This window comes from Triticum dicoccoides, chromosome 1A, assembly GCF_002162155.2.
Source record: "Triticum dicoccoides isolate Atlit2015 ecotype Zavitan chromosome 1A, WEW_v2.0, whole genome shotgun sequence".
NCBI classification, from domain to species: Eukaryota; Viridiplantae; Streptophyta; class Magnoliopsida; order Poales; family Poaceae; genus Triticum; species Triticum dicoccoides.
The window spans coordinates 201,676,164-201,694,195 of NC_041380.1; positions in this window are offsets into that span (position 1 = coordinate 201,676,164).

Sequence of the window (18,032 nt, forward strand, 5' to 3'; positions counted from 1 at the left end):
CCATCATTGACCTCTCATGATGCAAAATTTGGACAACTCACAAGAATAAGATCTGAAATAAATTTGGCAACATGGATAGGAAGTCAGGTCTCCTCTTGTGCAGTTCCACTAAGATCAAGCAATCAAGCAACGTTGTCGGTGCGACATTTTGTTTGAACTGCACAAAACACTCTTAAAACAAGAGTGTTTTGTGCAGTGAATTAAAAGGTTGCAATAGCAACAAGGTGAAGTAGATAATCATGTTTACACAAAGGTGCAAAAGAAACAATTACTGGTCAATAAGGTGGATGAACAGAAGTTCACAAAAATAAGAATCTAAGTTATCTAAATGGGAAAGAAAGCAAGATAGTAGCATTTCTCAAATAGTGGCACTGTTTCATATTAAAAGACAAATTATATTAACAATAAAATTCGTGAAACATGTAATTTGCTTTTAACTATGGTATCGCTTCAATTTTCTAGCAGCATTATTGGATTAACAACAACTAAAGAGTTGTATGGTATAGTGGACACACAAGCACCATGTGCATCTACCGATGTATAAAGGGATGGGCACATTCTGTTGCGACAAACAACCAAGGAGCATATTTGTGTTGGTCCCATTTTTGTTATCTTTAGACACCTTTCCCTATATGAGGGCAGCAAATCTAGTCCTGCTCAAACTCTACAGCCTTGTCCCCACCCATAGAAAGATCAGTTCCTTACAGATGTGTGTACTGTGTTGTCATTGTTTTCCCTTTTTGACCAACATAGGTGTTGGATAGCCAGTATGTACTACTTCCCCCATCCTTTCCTCTTTGAACCACGTCCTAGATTCATGCTATACAACTTTCCCCACTACTTTCTTGTTTGATCCAAGACCTAGTTTTGAGTGCAGAAGCGAAAAAATTCCACATGCAGCTAGAGCAATGCCTGTGGATTAAGTAAATTATACCTTAAGGTTCTCAGGGTGTCGCTTGGTGGGCGGCCGGAGGCCGATCTGCCCACACTATATACCACGGTGAGGAAGAAGGGGCCAGAGGCCATCATGCGCTGCCGCTGGGTGAATGAAAATAGCGGCGCTGGCAGTGGATTCCCTCCCTTGCCGACGGCAATAGCGTTAAGCCGCCTTGCCTTCCCTAACGGACGAGATACTGCTGGCTCTTTGAACATAAGTGAGGGGAGAGAGAGAGAGGAGAGGCCAACACAGTCTTGCTTAGATATGGATAGGGTGAGAGAGTGTGTAGAGAGCAACTACAAGCGCCGAGGCTCCAACGTGTATATATATAGTGGAGAGAGAGTGTGAAGAGAGCAAACCCTAGAAAACAAGCGTTGAGGCTGCAGCATATATAGTTGGAGTGGTTTTCTTTTTCTCTCCATAAAAATTGTTTTAAATTCTGCACAAAACGGAACTATTTATTTAACATACTAGTGAAGAAAACTACTAGGGCAAAGCTAATACGTGAAGAAAATTTAACGCTCGATGGAGTCAACTCGCAATTAACGCCCCACGCCTCCCGACCACACTTACTATCGTTCACGTGTGGTACACGACCCTCCGAAGTGAACAACAACTGAACCACACACGATCAAAATATTAGAAAGGCGGGCTGCACCATCCTCCAATTTTAAATATTTTGGGTACTTGTATTCGGCCTAAGTCAGTGTGCCACCATATGTACTAAGGATTAAAGTGGGTGCTAAGAAACTAGGGCGTATTGAGAGTAATTGACATGCCGTTTATTTGTAGGGTCACTTGCAAACTATCAAACTATGTTATCCTCTTATTTAATGGATGAGGAAAATCTTTTGCCTCCGTTTCAATTTTTTTTCGAGAAATTCAATTTTAATTATTCTGTATGTACACTTCGCTCTCTTCCAAGATTTTTGGGCACTTGTATTCGGAATAAGTTAGTGTGCCACCGTATCTCATACTACTTTAGTCCAGGTTTTTACGCCACGCCATATATTTTTTGTCAAAGTTTGACAAAAAATTTTAACTACTCCCTTCATTTAGGTGTATAAGTCATGTTACGAAAATCAGATATTCCCAAAATGTTTAGGCATTGTCCATTAACTTCGCATCTCAATCCCCTCCTAGCCTCGTTTCTAGTGAGCGTTACTTACTCTGCCTTGTTATCTCCCCGGGAAACCAAATGCATGCGGTGCAACTACGCATTGATTAGTCAAGGAATCAAAGCCGACTTGCATGCGAGTTAATACGTCGCCCTGCATGGTAGCTAAAACAGAATATGTTAATTGTTGTGATTAATTGTTGCATTTAGAGACAGAAATTAGGGCTTTGATTGGACGAAGGACCGGTTAAGTTTCTCCTTCTCCTCCAATTTGCTTGCACCTTGGTCCCTCTATACCTAGACAGAGGGAGTACTCACTATTTTCCGGTTTATAGGGCATAAATTTGAAATCACATCAACCAAGGAAGATGATGAGTGGAGAAATGTAGTACTCCATCTCGTAGTTTTGCAAAATTACTCAAACTTCAATCTACGTTAATTACATATATTCATGGATGACCACTAAATGAGTAGGAATGGTTACATGCATTGGTTGTTTATTTTAATCCTTGCATGCATCAATTTAATGCACGTTGGAATGTGAACATGTGCTGGAAAGAAGTGAAAATAAGACCGTTATGAAGAAAATGAGATGAGCCCAATAAACAAAGAAAAATTCAGAACCAACCTAATTAATACGGCCACCGGCCATACACACACATTTATTTTCCAACACATTTCTTTATTTCATCAATGTCATTTTGATACAGGGAAGTACATTCACCAATTCATTGCAAGGAGAGAAAGACCAAAGAAAACAAGAACCACAATGGACATTTTAAAAGTATCCAATTTCCATAACTGCTCCCACTAATTGTATTAATATCTTATCTATGTCTTCATTGTTAATCTGTGGCTTCTCGAGCTTGCACACTTCTTTCTTCTTTGATTCTAAAGAACTAGACATTTCTTCACATCTAGTATCATCGTCTCATCTCTAGCCTCTATTCTAGCAAGGAGTGCACGAGCATCTACCAAATTTCAGCTATCAATAGATCGATGTATTCTTCTTCCCAAAACCAAAACTTGCGTCTATCCTACACACAAGTTTGAGTATAAGCTGCCGAACATGCGTCGAATAAGGGAGCACAGCCGAATCGAAAGTACTATGCACTATATCTTTTTCGCACTTGCTAAACACCCATCCGGGGTGTTGTGGCGCGGTCGAAACATGGCGCATGACCTTATGAGCGGCAACGGTGAAGCGACTAGCTGCTGAGCTAGGGCCGAGCCCGGACGGTGGCCGACCGTGTCTTTGCCGGCAATCCGTCGATGGGATAGATTCGAGCGGCTAGAGGTGGATTTAGTACCTACACACGACATGGAGGCATTGCCATTGTTGTGCGACCCGGTACCCAGACAATCCATGGCTAGGCACAGTCACAGGCGGTCCGAATGCTCCAAATCCGGCAGCCGTGTGCGTCAAATCTTGCAGCCGCAGATATAGCAGTTGACCACTGGTGCCGAGACGAGAGAGGCACATATCCGACCACCGAGCTGTCGTCAGCTGGCTATCATGCGAGGCAGCGACTTTGTCTCCGACATATGTGTTTGTACCTCTTCTCTTCTTGTACGCACTCCATTTATCTCAAGTCTTGTGGCTTCCCACTCCCACAATATTCCTATTCTATGAACCTATGTGTGTGTGTGCGTGTGTGTGTGTGTTAGAGAGAGTGACACATCGACCTACTCCTATAGAGAGATTGTGTGTAGTACTATGAATTAGCCACGAGATTCAGTGCATCCTCTCATTTCCGGGCGTCCTGTCGGGATAGCTGCCACGCCCGCTCCTGACCAGGCTGGCCCACCCAAATCCCCTCCATCGCCCGAGCGCGCTTCCCGCCCAAAACAGTCAGGACCGCTCCAGAGAATCGGTGCCGCATTCATGCTCGGGCAGAGTGGACGCGACCTCCCACTAGCGCACGCATTGAAGGGAGAAGCGGATTCAATGAAGAGTGATGGTTGCTTCATACGTCGAACTTACTGTCGAGTCTATATGATTTGATGGCTCATTGGTCATTATTGCTGAGGTGGTACAACCGTGCGGAGTCTCAGTTGTACTGTACACTTTACTTTGGTGCATGACACGTGCACTGGATGCTGGATGTCCCACGTTTTGGCGAAAGGAGGTACACCATCCCCACTCTTTACATTTTTCTCCACTCTTACTACGGAGGACTGTGAAATCAGCTAAAACACGACAGCTCAGTGATTACATGGCCCACCTCACACTATCACCATATTTTTTGTACACCATGCGACACCTAACCCTTTAGTACACAATATTGTAATTTCTTAGTGAGACAAAATTGTACAATGATATGAAGCTTCCATCTTTTGTTTCATGTATCTTGCGTCCAAGGTTGCCCCATTGTGACATTCCATCAAATACAAATGAGACTAACATGTATGCTATTGCATCTCAATGATTCACAAATCATAGCCAATATGTACTTCCTCTATTGCAAAATAAGTGTCTCAACTTTATGCCAACATTGCCAACTTTAGTACTACAAACTTGTACTAAAGATGACACTTAGTTTGGAATAGAGACAACTAAAGAAAAACTGATCCATGCAATCCCTAGGCCTTAATGCTAAACCCTAACTAGGCTTTAATTTGCTAGCGACATCAAACCTTCTGAACAAATGAAGTTTGCAACCTTTTGACAATCGGATCATTTTCTGTTGTTTCACTAAAATCGAGCTAAGCATCCCTGTGGCAAAGAAATTGAAGAAATGCGATTAGAATAAGACTAGTGGGACTCATTGATGAGACAGAAACTCATCACAAATACAGTAAAAGCCAGTAGAGGTACATGCGGGCAAAGAAGTAGAGAAATATCCACATGGTTCGATGTGGTAAACTGGGGCAGTGGTGCACGCCATATGTAAAGGAAGTTGTACCTCAGGGATGTCGGTATGTAGAAAGAGGATGAAGGAAACCTGTAACGCCCTCGATGCGGCTATATCTCCCATGTGTCGAAGCACGACTTAGAGGCATAACCGCATTGAAAGCAATGTCGCAAGTGAGGTAACCTTCGCAAACAGCCCATGTAATACATAAAGGGAAAGAGATACATAGTTGGCTTACAATCGCCACTTCACACAATTACATGAATAAAGCATTACATCAGCCAGATACAATCAAGGTCCGACTATGGAACCAAAATAAAAGAAGACTACCCAAAAAGCTACACAGATTCCCGATCGTCCCAACTAGGCTCCAATACTGATCAACTGGAATGAAACAACACAACGAACAAAGTCTTCATCGAGCTCCTCCGGAGCTCAGTTGCATCACCTGCTCGGTAACATCGGCACCTGCCAACTGGTTTTGGAAGTATCTGTGAGTCACGGGGACTCAGCAATCTCACACCCTCGCGATCAAGACTATTTAAGCTTATGGGTAAGGTAAAAGTTATGAGGTGGAGCTGCAGCAAGCGACTAGCATATATGGTGGCTAACATATGCAAATGAGAGCGAGAAGAGAAGGCAAAGCACGGTCAATAAAAGTATGATCAAGAAGTGATCCTAGAACAACCTACGTCAAGCATAACTCCAACACCGTGTTCACTTCCCGGACTCCGCCGGAAAGAGACCATCACGGTTACACACGCGGTTGACGCATTTTAATTAAGGTCAACTTCAGGTTTTCTACAACCGGACGTTAACAAATTCCCATCTGCCCATAACCGCGGGCACGGCTTTCGAAAGTTCAAATCCCTGCAGGGGTGTCCGAACTTAGCCCATCACAAGCTCTCACGGTCAACGAAGGATATTCCTTCTAGTGGGAAGACCCGATCAGACTCGGAATCCCGGTTACAAGACATTTCGGCAATGGTAAAACAAGACCAGCAAAGCCACCCAGATGTGCCGACAAATCCCGATAGGAGCTGCACATATCTCGTTCTCAGGGCACACCGGATGAGCCAGACGTCGGGTGGGCCAGCCCAGAGTTGCCCCTGGTAGCTCCGGACATCGCTTAGTTCGACCAACACTCACAGGAGCACTGGCCCGGGGGGGGGGGTTAAAATAAAGATGACCCTTGGGCTGGCCTAACCCAAGGGAAAGAAAAGGCTAGGTGGCGAATGGTAAAACCAATGTTGGGTTGCTGGAGGAGTTTTATTCAAGGCGAACTGTCAAGGGGTTCCCATTATAACCCAACCGCGTAAGGAACGCAAAATCCGGGAACATAACACCGATATGACGGAAACTAGGGCGGCAAGAGTGGAACAAAACACCAGGCATAAGGCCGAGCCTTCCACCCTTTACCAAGTATATAGATGCATTAATTAGATAAGAGATATTGTGATATCCCAACAAGTAAACATGTTCCAAAAAGGAACAACATCTCCATGTTCCAACAAAGAACAAACTTCAATCTTCACCTGCAACTAACAACGCTACAAGAGGGGCTGAGCAAAGCAGTAACATAGCCAAACAATGGTTTGCTAGGACAAGGTGGGTTAGAGGCTTGGTTCAACAATATGGGAGGCATGATAAGCAAGTGGTAGGTATCGCAGCATAGGCATAGCGAAAGAGCGAGCAACTAGCAAGCAAAGATAGAAGTGATTTCGAGGGTATGGTCACCTTGCCTGAGATCCCGCAAGGAAGAAGAACGAGTCCATGAAGAAGATAAACGGACGAAGTCGAACGAATCCTCACAACACGACGTTATCGGAACCAACCCGAAGAAGCAACACCGGAAAGAAACAAACAACATAGTAAACAACCAACACATAGACATGGCATGATGCACAAACAATTATGATGCATGTCCTGTTTAATGGAGCATGGCATGGCAAAGTGCACAAACAACACTACAAATTAAGTGGAGCTCATTATGCAACGGAGTTGCATATTGAAGAAAACACCACATGACTTATTTAGTTCTCTCTCGTTTATGTACCCGACAAGATTAAATGTTGTTAGCATGGCAAGAGATGAAGCATAAAGAAACTACACATCTAGTCAAGGTTAAATGAGGCCGGAAGCAACGAACAACAAATCCGGAAACTCCTCATGTGCATATATTAGGTTAGGTCCTGTTCTGCCCTAAACCATATTTTAGAGTTGTTTAACATGCAAAACAATGTCACCATGATAAACTAGGCAAAATTCTACCCCATTTACATATAAAGTTTATTAAATTCCGAGTTACGGTTAAATAGTTATGAATTAAAGCATTTTAACATGACATAGGAGCAAATTTACTCAAACAGCATTTTAAACATTTTAAACATAGATGAAAGTTGGATATTATTAATCTACACAAAATTCTAAGCAACTTTCAGATATAACTTGTTTTAATCCGATGCACGGTTGTGGAGATATTAAATGCATGATCTAGAGGGACTTTTCTGCAAAACTGGCACTCTCTGGGAAAATAGCTAAATCCGTTGGACAGGAAAAAAATAGAGATGGGCCGAATCTGCTGGGACTGGGCTGCTCACATTGGGCCTCCTGGGCCGGCTTGTGGAGAAGTTGAGCGCATCTGGGGAGGCATCCTAGCATTGGAGCTGGGCCGCGGTCAACGGTTGAAAGGGAGGCAGCCCAGGTGCGTGCGGTCAACGCAGGCACGGTCAGCGAAGAACCATGGCGGTGGCGGCCGAACTACGGCGAGCGCGGTGCACGGGGAAACGACGTTGGGCGCGGTCGGCGAGATCGGGAACGAGCAGATCCTAGCGAGGGAACCTCGGGGCGCCGGATCTAGCACGGGGATGAACGAACTGGTGGCCCCTTCTCCATTCCCGGCGGCGAAGGCGAGCTCTAGGCCGGCGTCCCTAGCGGTGGAGGCTAGCTGCGAGGGAGAGAGAGATCCGGTGAGGGGAGGAAGGAGAACAGGAAGGGAAAAAAAGGGAGGCGAGGGCGGCACTGGCCTGCTGCCGAGGTGACCGCCACGAGCAGGCTCCGGCGAGCTTGTCGGCGGCGAGGAGATGGCGCAGCGGGGTAGAGTCCCTCGATCCAGGTCGGGATCAAGGAGGAAGTGGGAGGCCGGGCTCGCGCGGGCGCGCATGGGCTGCGATGGCGGCGGCAGATGGGCTCCGCGGGCCCCTCTCGGGCCTAGCGGGCCAACGGCGGAGTGGAGGAGGACAGAGGCGACGTGGCATCGTCCCGGCGGGTGACCACGCGGTGGCGGCTGGCCAATAGGAGCGCGCCATGTGGCGCCGGCGAGGTGGCGGTGCGGGAAGCGGCCAAGGGCGGCAGCGACAACTGGAGGCCAGGGAGGGGTTCGGCGCTGAAATTGAGGGGAGGGGGGCTAGAGGTAGGTGGAGGGCTAGGGATGCCAAAAATGGCATGGAGGGGGTATATATAAGGCAAGGGGGCTAGGGTTAGGGGGTTTGAGGCCGTTTCGGAGCCGTTCGATCTCGATCAGACGACCCAAAGCGGAGGGAGGTTAGATAGGTGGGCTAGAGGGCTGTGCTAGATAGAGATGGGCTGAGAAGAGGGGAGAGAGAGGCCCAGCCACAATTTTTGGAGACCGAAAACGTCCGACGTGTGCCCGGCTATAATGCCGCTATTGTTTAACGGTTGGGCTATCAAACAAACTCCGAATGCGATGAAACTTGGTAGGCAGCCTACCTACACTATAATAAGACCACACGCCAACTCTCATCGCATTCCGAGAACATTTTCCGGCCACTTATAAAATACTATTTCGGACATGCCGCGGGCGCGTGCAAGTGTGTCTGGGCTCAGAGCGGACAACGGACGGAACTGGGAGACGCGAACGAATGCGAGTTTTGAAAACATGATGATGCAATGCAGATGATGACATGGCAAGATGCAACACGCAAGCAAATGACATGACAACAACAACGAATAACTGGAGGACACCTGGCACATCAGTCTCGGGGCGTTACAACACTCCACCACTACGAGAGGATCTCGTCCCGAGATCTAGAATGGCACCGGAGGGAAACGGAAGAGGACGAGGAGAGGTAAAACTAAGTTGCTTCTTTGACAAATGAGTGAAACAATGAACCTTGAAAAGGTTAAGCCATTTCGAGAAAAAATACAACGGAGGTGACAGAACTTGAAAAAAAACACTTCGTTAGAAAAGAGAAACAAGGAAGAACGAATTCTGACAGCACTCCGTTTGAAAAGAGATGAAAGACTAGATAGGAAGAAAAGAGCTTGAGCAGAGGACACGACACTCCGGTTAAATGGATAGGCATTAAAAGAACACTATCCAAGATGATGAGAGAAAAGAGCAACATCACCATGACTCCAGAACAAAAGAATAGAATGGAATGGAATGAGCAAAGGGAAACAGGATCTTGAGGGAGCACGCTTACAACAAATGGTAGAACGGAGTTGTTGGAAAACCAACAACGAAAAGAATAAGCTTGATATGGTCTTATGGAGTACATCTCAAATTATGAGGTGACAACCTGCCACTCATGGGAAAAGAATTGGATTGGTATGACCAAGGAGACGAGAAAGTATTTCATCGGGAGGATAAAGAAGAACTTGGGTCAATTATAATCACCATAATAGCACTAATCCTTAGGGAAAGTTTTATGTGAAATATAGCCCAAGATAACTCCATGGAAGAAAAATATGGGTTTAAAATACCTCATTCTTAACAACATGTGAATCATGAAACATGAACTCAAATTATCAAGAATGACATAATACCACCTCCAATGATATGGGAGAAAGAATTGCACTCCGGATAGCAAGATGATGAAAGCTTTAGTTTCTTAGCAAAGACTATCGATGAACACTTCGAGAAGGAATTAAATCCTTGATGAATCCATCATGTAGAACCTTCATGAAGAACTCCGCTAATAAAAGAATGATCCAAAATAATTGACTGGTGGAAAGAATAAGATTGAAGCCTCGCAATGATTTAGATAGACATCCCCGTGATAATATGATTGAAAGAGGTTGGAACTCCGGGAAAAAAGAAAAGATGAAAAAATTGAAACCGAGAATTTGACGAGCCTCCAGAATAGGGAATTAATCACTTGGATGAACAAAAATAAGAATTACGTTATGCGTATCCTTCACCAATTAAATTGATGACAATCAATGGGTTTGGCATACTACTTATTCTCAAAGAAAAGATTAAGATAGATGTCGCGCCAACTTGGGAAGGTATTGAACGAACCACCGGAAGGGTTGAAACAACAAATAAATTGATATGATAAAGAAGGAAGAGAAAACTCTTGAACGAACCGCCGTAAGAATTGAAAAAGAACGAATAAAAGATAACGAATCACCGGGAAGAATTTGCAAAAGAACGAAGATGCTTGAGAGAATCTAGATACATCAGAATGAAGGGATCACGAACTGATTAGAGATCACTTGAACGAAGCACCGGTAAGATTTGGAGAACTATAGCTGAAAGCTGTGAATGAATAACCCTGAATTGATGAACTCCGGATAACAAACTGAGAATGCTCTTGAATTGCTCCGGATGAGAGGATGGCAGAGAATGGAGCAAGATCTAAAAGAAATTCTTCTTCGGTCTTCAAATGTTGAGAATGATGATGAGAAACACCACCATGAATTGTTTAGACCTCCAAAAGAATCAAAACGAAGAGGTTGAGCCAACGATGAAAAGAATTTTGAAAGATCTTGGAGAAAAACATATGACAGACGATGAATCATTCTTACGTCAACTTTGAAATGAATTTAGGATAGCTCCGGTAAAATCAGAAGAGTCAGGTAAGATCCTGGAAAAAGACCTGTGGGTTAGGGCCCACTCAAAAGAAACACCGTTGAAATGATTTAAAAGGGAGATTGCACCGGTTGAATTAAATGACATGAATGAGATAATAATCTCGAAAGAGCTTGAAAGGATCTTAAATGACAAGACAAGCCTTTTGAGAAAACTTGAGCATGCGAAACAAATGAATAGAGAGAAGTGAATTATTATGAGGTGCACCGGTATGAGAAGGCATTAAAATGAGGAAAAGGGTAAGATCAACAAAGCTTGACTTGAAACCACCGGGGAAGATAAAAGAAACGAAGAATGATGAACTAGAAGCTCCGTTAGTATCTTCATGAGAATCACCGGATAAGAACATTGAGGAAAAGAATGGAGAGGCTTCACATCAATAAGATGGATACTCGATTAAGAGATCTGAATCCTTGGAGAAAAACAAAGGGAGGGAGGGTGGAAAAACAAAGACAACTTGGGATGGATGAAACGAACAATGTTGAGAGAGCTGAGATTGAATCTTGCGGATGTTGAAAATAAATGGATCCGCTTGAAGAGAAAACACACCGGTTGAATAGGATTTACATGACAATCTCGAAGATCAAGAAGGATTAGTATTCACATAGGAATATGAAAACACCACTTAGATAAGAGATGGAATCAACATTTGTCTTCGAAGCACCTCGAATATCACAACTCAAAACAAAAACAAAGGGTTGGCTTGCAGAATAAGCCGGAACAAACATATGATAGAGATTTCGTCCAAAGTTTTCGTACTGGGGCCTACACGGGCTCGATCGTACAGCACCATCATGTACAAGGCAGTGCACATGACGTACGAAGCGTCCCCGAGTCAGCATAGCCAAGGACTCTTTAAGACACAACGAGACCACAGTAAAACCGACCGTGAATAGGCGGACCACTAGACGTCGAACCCCAATTTCGTATCATACCTCTGTCGGAAAGAAACCCTAGGAGCTACTTGAATTCCCACCTATGAAACTCCCGAACCTTTCCGGTTATGCAATCAGGTGTTGGGGATACAGGGGAAGCATAATATCTCACCCAAAACTAGCAAATCCTACATCCAGCTATATCCATCCTTCAACACATAACCAAGAAACCTTCGGAAATCGTCTACCTCAACCTTCGAAAAGAATCCGTTATACGAGTTATGGCAATACTCCCGAACTCCTGCCCCAGTACTGGGTGGCGTCGAGGTTATCTCACCAACGAACTGCATAAAAGAGATTTTCGATGTCGGCGTACTAAACTCAGGTATTCCAGAACTGCAACGATAAGATTATGACGACAACACCTCGGAGCTCAACTCCCCGGGACACTGCCACAAAACCCCTAACAGGAGGCACCAAGACAACGTTCTCGTCACAAAACCATCGGAACGATTCCAAGATACCCGCGTGATCCTAAAAAAATTTAGAGAAATTTTAGAAGAGAAGAGTCAAAACTCTACGTCAGGATGCCTTACCAGAGCGATGAGGAGACTGGGAATTAAAAAGAATTCCTAAACACTCCGATATATAATTCCTAAATGACTCAAAACATTTTTCTAGACACAACTTGGCCGCTAAAAACGATCAAGCAGTGGGGGCTCCTAATGTCGGGGAAGGCTCTGATTACCAACTTGTAATGCCCTTGATGCGGCTATATCTCCCACGTGTCGAAGCACGACTTAGAGGCATAACCGCATTGAAAGCAACGTCACAAGTGAGGTAATCTTCGCAAACAACCCATGTAATACATAAAGGGAAAGAGATACATAGTTGGCTTACAATCGCCACTTCACACAATTACATGAATAAAGCATTACATCAACCAAATACAATCAAGGTCCGACTACGGAACCAAAATAAAAGAACACTACCCCAAAAGCTACACAGATCCCCGATCGTCCCAACTGGGCTCCACTACTGATCAACTGGAATGAAACAACACAACGGACAAAGTCTTCATCGAGCTCCTCCAGAGCTCAGTTGCGTCACCTACTCGGTAACATCGGCACCTGCAAACTGGTTTTGTAAGTATCTGTGAGTCACGGGGACTTAGCAATCTCACACCATCGCAATCAAGACTATTTAAGCTTATGGGTAAGGTAAAAGGTATGAGGTGGAGCTACAGCAAGCAACTAACATATATGGTGGCTACCATACGCAAATGAGAGCGAGAAGAGAAGGCAAAGCACGGTCGATAAAAGTATGATCAAGAAGTGATCCTAGAACAACCTACGTCAAGCATAACTCCAACTCCGTGTTCACTTCCCGGACTCCGTCGGAAAGAGACCATCACGGTTACACACACGTTTGATGCATTTTAATTAAGGTCAACTTCAGGTTTTCTACAACCGGACGTTAACAAATTCCCATCTGCCCATAACCGCGGGCACGGCTTTCGAAAGTTCAAACCCCTGCAGGGGTGTCCCAACTTAGCCCATCACAAGCTCTCACGGTCAACGAAGGATATTCCTTCTAGCGGGAAGACCCGATCAGACTCGGAATCCCGGTTACAAGACATTTCGGCAATGGTAAAACAAGACCAGCAAAGCCACCCAGATGTGCCGACAAGTCCCGATAGGAGCTGCACATATCTCGTTCTCAGGGCATGCCGGATGAGCCAGACGTCGGGTGGGCCAGCCCAGAGTTGCCCCTGGTAGCTCCGGACATCGCTCAGTTGGACCAACACTCACAGGAGCACTGGCCCGGGGGGGGGGTTAAAATAAAGATGACCCTTGGGCTGGCCTAACCCAAGGGAAAGAAAAGGCTAGGTGGCGAATGGTAAAGCCAATGTTGGGCCTTGCTGGAGGAGTTTTATTCAAGGCGAACTGTCAAGGGGTTCCCATTATAACCCAACCGCGTAAGGAACGCAAAATCCGGGAACATAACACCGATATGACGGAAACTAGGGAGGCAAGAGTGGAACAAAACACCAGGCATAAGGCCGAGCCTTCCACCCTTTACCAAGTATATAGATGCATTAATTAGATAAGAGATATTGTGATATCCCAACAAGTAAACATGTTCCAAAAAGGAACAACATCTCCATGTTCCAACAAAGAACAAACTTCAATCTTCACCTACAACTAACAACGCTACAAGAGGGGCTGAGCAAAGCAGTAACATAGCCAAACAACGGTTTGCTAGGACAAGGTGGGTTAGAGGCTTGGTTCAACAATATGGGAGGCATGATAAGCAAGTGGTAGGTATCGCAGCATAGGCATAGCGAAAGAGCGAGCAACTAGCAAGCAAAGATAGAAGTGATTTCGAGGGTATGGTCATCTTGCCTGAGATCCCGCAAGGAAGAAGAACGAGTCCATGAAGAAGATAAATGGAACTAACCCGAAGAAGCAACACCGGAAAGATGCAAACAACATAGTAAACAACCAACACATAGACATGGCAAGATACACAAACAATTATGATGCATGTCTAGTTTAATGGAGCATGGCATGGCAAAGTGCACAAACAACACTACAAATTAAGTGGAGCTCATTATGCAACGGAGTTGCATATTGAAGAAAACACCACATGACTTATTTAGTTCTCTCTCGTTTATGTACCCAACAAGATTAAATGTTGTTAGCATGGCAAGAGATGAAGCATAAAGAAACTACACATCTAGTCAAGGTTAAATGAGGCCGGAAGCAACGAACAACAAATCTGGAAACTCCTCATCTGCATATATTAGGTTAGGTCCTGTTCTGCCCTAAACCATATTTTAGAGTTGTTTAACATGCAAAACAATGTCACCATGATAAACTAGGCAAAATTCTACCCCATTTACATATAAAGTTTATTAAATTCCGAGTTACGGTTAAATAGTTATGAATTAAAGCATTTTAACATGACATAGGAGCAAATTTACTCAAACAACATTTTAAACATTTTAAGCATAGATGAAAGTTGGATATTATTAATGTACACAAAATTCTAAGCAACTTTCATATATAAATTGTTTTAATCCGATGCACGGTTGTGGAGATATTAAATGCATGATCTGGAGGGACTTTTCTGCAAAACTGGAACTCTCACGGAAAATAGCTAAATCCGCTGGACAGGAAAAAAATAGATGGGCCAAATCTGCTGGGACTGGGCTGCTCACATTGGGCCTCCTGGGCCAGCTTGTGGAGAAGTTGAGCGCATCTGGGGAGGCATGCTGGCGTTGGAGCTGGGCCACGGTCAACGGTTGAAAGGGAGGCAGCCCAGGTGTGTGCGGTCGACGCAGGCGCAGTCAGCGAAGAACCACGGTGGCGGTAGCGGAACTACAGCAAGCGCAGCGCGCGGGGAAACGATGATGGGCGCGGTCGGCGAGATCGGGAATGAGCAGATCCTGGCGAGGGAACCTCGGGGCGCCGAATCTAGCACGGGGACGAACGAACTGGTGGCCCCTTCTCCATTCCCGGCGGCGAAGGCGAGCTCGAGGCCGGCGTCCCTGGCGTTGGAGGCTAGCTGTGAGGGAGAGAGAGATCCGGTGAGGGGAGGAAGGAGAACGGGAAAGGAAAAAAAGGGAGGCGAGGGCGGCACTGGCCTGCTGCCGAGGTGACCGCCACGAGCAGGCTCCGGCGAGCTTGTCGGCGGCGAGGAGATGGCGCAGCGGGGTAGAGTCCCTCGACCCAGGTCGGGATCGAGGAGGAAGCAGGAGGCCGGGCTTGCGCGGGCGCGCGTGGGCTGCGATGGCGGCGGCAGATGGGCTCCGCGGGCCCCTCTCGGGCCTGGCGGGCCAGCGTCAGAGTGGAGGAGGCCGGGGGCGACATGGCATCGTCCCGTTGGCTTCGAGTGACCACGCGGTGGCGGCTGGCCACTAGGAGCGCGCCATGTGGCACCGGCGAGGTGGCGGTGCGGTAAGAGGCCAAGGGCGGCGGTGACAAGTGGAGGCCAAGGAGGGGTTCGGCGCTGAAATTGAGGGGAGGGGGGCTAGAGGTAGGTGGAGGGCTAGGGATGCCAAAAATGGCATGGAGGGGTATATATAAGGCAAGGGGGCTAGGGTTAGGGGGTTTGAGGCCGTTTCGGAGCCGTTCGATCTCGATCAGACGACCCAAAGCGAAGGGAGGTTAGATAGGTGGGCTAGAGGGCTGTGCTAGATAGAGATGGGCTGAGAAGAGGGGAGAGAGGCCCGACCACAATTTTTGGAGACCGAAAATGTCCGACGTGTGCCCGGCTATAATGCCGCTATTGTTTAACGGTTGGGCTATCAAACAAACTCCGAATGCGATGAAACTTGGCAGGCGTCCTACCTACACCATAATAAGACCACACGCCAACTCTCATCCTATTCCGAGAACATTTTCCGGCCACTTATAAAATACTATTTCGGACATGCCGCAGGCGCGTGCAAGTGTGTCTTGGCTCAGAACGGACAACGGACGGAACTGGGAGACGCAAACGAATGCGAGTTTTGAAAACATGATGATGCAATGCAGATGATGACATGGCAAGATGCAACACGCAAGCAAATGACATGACAATGACAACGAATAACTGGAGGACACCTAGCACATCGGTCTCGGGGCGTTACAACTAACCATCATGTTGGCATAGTATGGGCGTTCTGCACCGTATACATCAGCTGAAGCTTAATAGACGTCATGCGATTGAGCGGCGCGTGCCGGGTTGGACTTGTAAGCTCCTGCCTTTTTAAGGACGTAGTTAGGTGTGCTCACCGGCTGCCCACACAACGTGCAGGAGTTCCCGGGATGATGGCCCAAGACCCCTGGGGGCATACGTTTAGTCCGGCGTGCTTGACCTCTCTATTAAGCCTAGGTCGGGTTGCGGCGTATTATTTGGCCGAGGCCGGGCATGACCAAGGAAAGTGTGTTCGGCCGGAGTTAATCGAGCGTGGTGGGTAAGTTGGTGCACCGCTGCAGGGAAGAAAACATCTATCGATAGCCTGTCCTACGGTAACGGACACTCATAGTTGTATCCCAATTGATACAACTAGAACTGGATACTTGAGGTGATAACTGGATAGTATGGCTCTGGGATTGCTTTCTCGCAGGGAGTCGAGAAAGGATCTCTGGCCGAGGTTGATAACACTACTACTACTTTACATTATGTTGATCTGTACTCTTCTATATGCCGCAAGATGCTTGAAGATGCTTCAAGATGCTAGTGTTCAATAGGCTAGGCTTTCCCCTCTTTTCTGGCATTCTACAGTTCAGTCCATAGATACATCACATTTCCTTTGATACAGATGCATACTTAGTTTAGATCTGATGTAAGTCTTGTGAGTACTTTGGATGAGTACTCACGGTTGCTTTGCTTCCTATTTTTCCTATATACCCGATTGTTGCAACCATATGACGGATCCCCGGAGCCAGATGACACCATTGATGATTACTACTACCCTGAGGGTGCCTACAACAATGTGACGGCCGCTGACGACTTGGAGTAGTTAGGAGGCTCCCATGCAGGAGGCCTTGCCTTTTCGATCGATGTTGCTTTTGTGCAAGCCTTCTTAAGGCAAACTTGTTTAACTCATGTCTGTACTCAGATTATGTTGCTTCCGCTGACTTGTTTGTATTCGAGTTTATATATTCGAGCCCTCGAGGCCCCTCGCTTGTAATATAAAGCTTGTATTATTTTAATTTGTGTCTAGAGATATGTTGTGATATCTTCCCGTGAGTCCTTGATCTTGATCGTACACAATTGCGTGTATGATTAGTGTACGGTCAAATTGGGGGGGTCACAAGTTGGTATCAGAGTCGACTGCGTGTAGGATCCCCCTTTCCAACTCCTTGGCCGAAGTTGAGTCTAGTCACTGAATTTTTTTTACTAACATGGCTGTGTGGCTTACCAGCCCACGTCGCCATTGGGTGGTATTAGGATCTTTTATTCCTCGTCTATACTCTGGGACTCTGGTATCTCTTTTGTTCATGTTAAATGAATTTTGCTAAATCTAACTTTAGGATCCCATGATCACTTTCACCCAGAGAGCACCTTATTACCGATGATCGTCTGCTGCACTAGAAGATTTCGAGGTTACTCTACAATGTTCTCCTGAGGCACTCGTACCCACCGCCTTTGCAAAATTCCATACCACTGTTATATCCCTATTGATAACTGCATACACCTGCCATTCTTACATTCAATCAAATTGCTCTTGTTATTACCAGATGCCCTGAAGTGCTCTCTCTTGTTCCGAGAATCCCTTGAGCTTACTGCCTTGCAGTTCCTTGTCACCTGAATACCCCTACGGATAGCTTTGTGCACCTATCGAGTATCCGCTCATCCTCAGTTGATTCATGTACTTCACAAAAGTCTTCGTAATAACATTCGTTCTTGTGAAAATCCT